Here is a 7486-nt window from a genome sequence, read left to right as displayed (position 1 = left end):
GATATTGTCCTACCCAGCGGAGCACTTTTTGAAAATCATGATCTGCAGTCTTTTGTGTGGTGCCTCCTGTTTCGCTTCTGTGAAGGTCTCAAAGGCAATGTTGCAGATTATTGTCTAGATTGGAAGGTAAGTGTGCAGAAACTCACTGTGGTCCCTTATCTGCAGGAGGGGAGTGGATGTACTAGAAATGGAAAATTTATAATGCAAAAACTTCTTCAGAGCTTCTCTGTTTCACAAAAAACAAAATAACTGAGATGACACATATGTTATGTGTTGCTCCAGTGGTCCACTAATAATTGCGGCTTCACTGTGTGGTGCAGATTGATGATCTGTTTATGCCTCTGACAGCACTGTGGTGCATACAGTTAGGTTCAGATAGTCATCTGCTGCCAATATATTCACATTATTTCAACAGACTTCATGTATTTGATGCATAAAGGCTTCTTTATCTTACGCTCAACTCTATCCAGTTCTACAGACTTTAAACCAGACACTGGATGAGAGGTCACCCCAAACATGTACAGGGAGTGCAGAATTATTAGGCAAATGAGTATTTTGTCCACATCATCCTCTTCATGCATGTTGTCTTACGCCAAGCTGTATAGGCTCGAAAGCCTACTACCAATTAAGCATATTAGGTGATGTGCATCTCTGTAATGAGAAGGGGTGTGGTCTAATGACATCAACACCCTATATCAGGTGTGCATAATTATTAGGCAACGTCCTTTCCTTTGGCAAAATGGGTCAAAAGAAGGACTTGACAGGCTCAGAAAAGTCAAAAACAGTGAGATATCTTGCAGAGGGATGCAGCAGTCTCAAAATTGCAAAGCTTCTGAAGCGTGATCATCGAACAATCAAGCGTTTCATTCAAAATAGTCAACAGGGTCGCAAGAAGCGTGTGGAAAAACCAAGGCGCAAAATAACTGCCCATGAACTGAGAAAAGTCAAGCGTGCAGCTGCCAAGATGCCACTTGCCACCAGTTTGGCCATATTTCAGAGCTGCAACATCACTGGAGTGCCCAAAAGCACAAGGTGTGCAATACTCAGAGACATGGCAAGGTAAGAAAGGCTGAAAGACGACCACCACTGAACAAGACACACAAGCTGAAACGTCAAGACTGGGCCAAGAAATATCTCAAGACTGGTTTTTCTAAGGTTTTATGGACTGATGAAATGAGAGTGAGTCTTGATGGGCCAGATGGATGGGCCCGTGGCTGGATTGGTAAAGGGCAGAGAGCTCCAGTCCGACTCAGACGCCAGCAAGGTGGAGGTGGAGTACTGGTTTGGGCTGGTATCATCAAAGATGAGCTTGTGGGGCCTTTTCGGGTTGAGGATGGAGTCAAGCTCAACTCCCAGTCCTACTGCCAGTTTCTGGAAGACACCTTCTTCAAGCAGTGGTACAGGAAGAAGTCTGCATCCTTCAAGAAAAACGTGATTTTCATGCAGGACAATGCTCCATCACACGCGTCCAAGTACTCCACAGCGTGGCTGGCAAGAAAGGGTATAAAAGAAGAAAAACTAATGACATGGCCTCCTTGTTCACCTGATCTGAACCCCATTGAGAACCTGTGGTCCATCATCAAATGTGAGATTTACAAGGAGGGAAAACAGTACACCTCTCTGAACAGTGTCTGGGAGGCTGTGGTTGCTGCTGCACGCAATGTTGATGGTGAACAGATCAAAACACTGACAGAATCCATGGATGGCAGGCTTTTGAGTGTCCTTGCAAAGAAAGGTGGCTATATTGGTCGCTGATTTGTTTTTGTTTTGTTTTTGAATGTCAGAAATGTATATTTGTGAATGTGGAGATGTTATATTGGTTTCACTGGTAAAAATAAATAATTGAAATGGGTATATATTTGTTTTTTGTTAAGTTGCCTAATAATTATGCACAGTAATAGTCACCTGCACACACAGATATCCCCCTAAAATAGCTAAAACTAAAAACAAACTACAAACTACGTCCAAAAACATTCAGCTTTGATATTAATGAGTTTTTTGGGTTCATTGAGAACATGGTTGTTGTTCAATAATAAAATTATTCCTCAAAAATACAACTTGCCTAATAATTCTGCACTCCCTGTATTGTCACATCAAGGAGCCACTTCATAATCACCAGTTAACCGGACAAGCAAGTCTTTGGACAGGTTAAAACGTAGAGCCTTCATACTGTGAGGCATCTGACACAAGCACAGGTTCAGGTCAGTTTTAGTTATATAGTACCAAATTACAACCACACTCACCTCAAGGTGCTTTAAAGTGTAAGATAAAGAAAATACAATAATACAAAGAAAACCCCAACAGTCAGAAAAAACCTATGAGCAAGCATTTGGCAACAGTGGGAAGAAACATTACGAAACCTCTGGTGGAACCAGGATCAGGGAGGGGCGAACCATCCACTGCGACTGGTTGGGAGGGAGACAGGACAAAAGACACACAGTTGAACTGAGGCAGAGATTAATAATAATAATAATAACTAATAATTAAATGCAAAGTGATGCATAAACCCAGATTGAAAAGAGTTGGATGAAGAAGAAACACTCAGTGAATCATGGGACGCTCCCAGCATGCTAGTTCTATTTCAGCATAACAGCAGGAGGGTTCAGGGATGCCTCATCCAGCCCTAATTATTAGCTTTATCAAAACTGTCATTTTTAATGGTGTTAAAGATAGAGTGAGTGTCTGTCTACTGAATCATCAAGCTAGTGTGGGAGAAATATGCTCTCTCATTCTAGTCCCGAACAATAGGCTTTTAATGTCTTGTTGATATACAAGTCAGAGAGAAGCCACTGCTGACCTTGGCCAAATGGCCTTGGTCCCTGTTGATGCAATGACTATACCTTTATCAAGGTCCTCACGTGATCGGGAGTCTACACCACTGTATTGTACAGCTATGCGTTATATTGGCTGTAACTATTGTCATAGTTGATTCCAAGGTAAATTAACTGTAATTTACTGTATCCAGCACTTTTTATACTATCAGCCTCATCCACAGGCAGATTTTTACACACACTGATGCATCCATGCAAATCCAGGTGGACGCATCAGGTTGTGTTTTTGGGTCAGAAAGGGGAGATGGAATTGCCAACCCCATGAACAGCTGACAACTCGCGCTAAATACTGTTGCGCTACTACTTTACATCTGCATCTCTGGAAGATCATTTCTGTATGAAGAAAAACTGGTCTAACCAAACTTTAACGATACTTGACACGTCATATTGAAACAAAGAATCTCAATGACATGAAACAGCTTTTACAAAACTAATCCTATTAGAATGCCAGCTCTTTTTTTGTCTTTTTTGTGTACTTCCTGTTAACATACCTGCTGGCACTTGCTTTGTTTCTCTGTGTTGTGCGCATATGTCACGTTCCTTTCACTTCATCAGAGATGGGAGAGATGTCACAACTGAGTCAACCATGTTGCAGGAATAGCAGTTGAAAAACAAAACAGGCTATTAGCTCATCACTACCACTGCCTGGAGTACAATGCAATGCCTTTTTTCGCTTTGTACTTTAAAACACCACAACAGTACATTCGTGGATAGAGCCTGGTCGATGCTTTTTTTTTTTTTTTTTATTAGCAAATCACAAGTAAACCACGGTGGCAGTACAGATTACAAGCTCTAATGTTTTACATACTACTCATAGCATGGTATCGATTTGGACTGTGAAGTCAGGGTAGACTGCAGTAATACACTGTATTACATAAAATTGCACGCAGCCATCCCAGCAAAGATGCCCTCTTGGGGCCCATGTGGAGCTACTGTGAACAGGCCTACATTACACAGTGGGCAACCCACTGTGTAATGTAGAGCCTAGGTCCAGATTGGCCCCAGTGGGGCAGCTCATGGCATGGGCTGAATGTCGGTTGCTCACACTAAGCAGACAGGGACCCATTATAAATGTGCAGCATGTCCACAGTATACCTACATTAGAGGAGTGGGCTGCCCTACCCCAGTGCGGTCCCCTGATGTGCCTCATGGTATGTTAGTACCACCAGTTAGAATGCAGTGTGGACCAGAATGTTGCTCAAAAAACAAAAACAAAAAAGCTGCTGCCATTTTCACAAGGAGATGAAGCATCAGGTAAACTGATGGTATTAGATTTGGCACATTTTTACACTAGCCCCAAGGGATTTCTGTCTACTCCAAGGCTTAAAACAGGGATCTTTCACGTGTTAAGCAAATGTGTAAAACTGCTACATCATCTAAAAGAAGGAAAGAAAGAAAACAACCCTTAAATCCTATCAAAAACATCTGTCTGACTTAGAAAATGAAATAAAGCCTGATAACTTTCCAAGGTACCAACAAATGATGGTATGGTACAGTTTAATGGCTCAAAGTAGCAAAGCTGAAGCCTAGAGACATTTATTGACTTCAGCTGCAGTGTCTAGACACCTGTCAATCAAAGCAGCCATGAACCAAACTCCATTATCCAAAAGCCCACCCCATTCCAGCTCTCCATAGGCATTCTTTATTTTTTGTTTTTTTCGTACCAGGCTGTAAACATACTTTTTAGAGCAGTAAAAAGTAAAGCTGACACGGGACTTTTTATTGACTGACTCACTTTTGTGGTGCCAGCCTCAGGTGACTGGTTGGTGTATAGGTGTGATTGGTTGTGCAATCCTCTCAGCAGCTGTAGTTTGCAGGACTTCATGCAATGCCATGATTAAACCCCTTGAATCTCTGTTTTCAGTGATTTGTTTTGGTCACAGTCAGTTTGAATTTGATCATGTGAAAAATGGTCTTGGTTGCAGGTGGAGACAAGACTGACTTGTTCTTGGCTTCTGCCACAGTGAAATGCTTTGCCTAGGATGTCTTTAAAGTGGGCTAATTCTCACATTTTTATCCGCATAAATGAAACCAACTGATTAATAAGCACTAAAAATACTCTGAACACCAATCACACTGTGAAAAAAAATGTCTGTGTAAATCTCTGCTAGACTTTGTTGACAGTGAAAGTTTAGTATCTTTGACCTAATTTCACTGGGCCAGAGCACGCAGCTGACTTCAAAAGTGCGAGAGCAAGGGTATGCTGGAGTTTCTATATGAGGGGTGTGTCTGCTGTACTTAGAAATGAATGTGATAAGAGAGACGGAAACCTGCCAAACTGTTGTAGATGTTTAATTTGTTAGAGGCAGTAAAAACCTCTTTCATAAACAACACCTTAAATGACTGTGCGTGTTTATTTCCGGTGGACATTAGACCTTTGATGAAATGTAACTACAAGCCTATCTCGATTCACTCTCCACCATGACTGCTATCAGCTCCATCTGTTCTCTGGTATTTCTGCCAGCTATAGGGGCTCCAACAGCTGTGCTGTAACTCCCAAACACCAGATGGCACTTAAATCAGCATTGGAAGCAAGCTTGGGGAGTTGTCCAGGAAGAGTTGCTGGGCTTTGGATCCTCCCACTTTTCCAACCAGTTTGTGTTCAGCTGCTGTAGGTCCTAATAATGCCACTGGAGGTCAGCAGAGCACAACCACATTTAAATTAATAAACATAATTCAGTAAGTCACATGTTCACAGACCTCTGCATACTCAGCAAGAGACTTAAAATTGAAGGTGCAATGATGTGACTATTCTAAATGTGTGCACACATACACACTTTGTAAGGGCTGCAGTAGAAAAGTATGTGATCTGGAAGGCAGTTCTAAATCTTTACATTAAATACATGATTTTTACAGTACTAGGCCTGTATGTCCTTAACTTTATTCCTGTTTAACGCTGGTTCATATTTGATCTGCTATATTTGAGAAGAAAATATTTTACTTTTTGTTTTTCACCAGTGATACTTAGAGCCAGTAGGTAAATCAGAACTTTGAATCCTTTTAAATTCAATTCTTCTTCTTTCAGCTGTTCCCTTTAGTGGTCGCCACAGCAGCTCATCTGCTTTCATCTCACTGTGTACCTAGCCTCCTCCTCTGTCACGCCAACCCTCCACATGTCATCCTTCGTCACATCCATAATTCTTCTCTGAGTTATTCTTTTTTTCCTCCTACCTGGTAGCTCCATATTCAACACATACACATATATAATTATACATCATATATAATAGTTATAATTTTCGGTCATTTAATTTTATATCTGTTACTTACTTTGGTGTCGCATGGCTTTGGGAGGGGTCTTTATCAATAGAAAAACATAGAAACTTATCAAAATACAGTTGAAATTTATGCCCTCCTTCCTACTTTCCAAAGCCATCCAGTGGCCTGGGTTGTGGAGTCTTTGCCTGGCTGATTCTGGCCTGCTGACCTTGTGTTTGAAACACCTGATCTAGGCATAGACTGGTACAGGTGTCATTCTCTAAGTTACTTTTTCTAGCTGTTGTGTGAAGATATTTTCTAAAACAAGTTGAAATCTAGTGAGAAGGCAGGCAGTTGTGATTGAAACAGCAAAGATTTTCCCTCTCACACAGCTTTTATTTGTATTTTATCCTCAGTGCCGTGGAGGTGTGTCCTATACATTGGTTTCCTCGGAAGATTTTTGGCTTATCAGATCAAGACAAAGAGCAAATGTTCACTGAAAGCAGAGTACCTCTGGGGTTTAGACAATCTCATCTTTCATTTAGAGTTCCATAAACAGAAAATGAACCCTGTCCACCTGGCTTTATGGATAATGTGAATAAAATTCCTTCATCGTTGTTGATGATAGCTCATTTCACCCCCTTGATCCTGTGTGTCTTATCCAATGAAACTGCTGCTTGAACTGGTTAACTTACTGCTAGAATTGATAAGCCATATGTAAATTATTAATCAGCCATTCCAGTTTTATCTGAGGCCCCACACTGCTAACAAATAAAAAAAACAAGAAAATGTGGGTACTGCAGGATCAAGATTTTTTTTTATTAGTCCTTTATTTATCCAGGTAAAAAAATATCATTGAGATTAAAAATCTAATTTCCAAGAGAGACCTGGCATCAAGAACTTGATGCCAGAACACTGTGACTTGGCCTACGTGCCTCAAGTAGTCAGTTACTCACTGGCAATAACATTAAAGCACACACACACAAAAAAAAAAAATATATAGCAAAATGTTTTCGAACCAAATCTCAGAAAACTACATTGTTTTATTAAGTGCTTACAGCATGACCCTCACATATTCTCCACATTCCTGATGCACCGACTGTCTCTTTTGAGATTTTCTACACCATTACGCTCTTGCTCAAAGTTTCTCTTGCCTTCTTTCTCCTGAGGCTCTTGAGAGTTTACAGCCTTCCCTTGAGCATGTATTGTTCTCAAAAACAGGCCAATAGAATCTGTACCAGACGGAGTGAGTCCCCTTGTCCTCAAGGCCTGTGCCCCCCAGCTGTGTGGAGTCTTTCATAAACTGTTTATGCTGAGTCTGAGTCTGCAGAGGGTCCCGGTGATGTGGAAGACATCATGCCTCGTCCCTGTACCAAAGACGCCTCGTCCCAGTGGCCCCCAGGATTACAGGCCCGTGGCACTGACCTCCCACATCATGAAGACCCTGGAAAGGCTCATCC

This window comes from Diplotaxodon limnothrissa, linkage group LG7 (assembly GCF_057381915.1).
Source record: "Diplotaxodon limnothrissa isolate DT_005_m linkage group LG7, D_limnothrissa_male_GT1.1, whole genome shotgun sequence".
Taxonomy (NCBI): domain Eukaryota; kingdom Metazoa; phylum Chordata; class Actinopteri; order Cichliformes; family Cichlidae; genus Diplotaxodon; species Diplotaxodon limnothrissa.
This window is presented reverse-complemented; position numbering follows the sequence as displayed.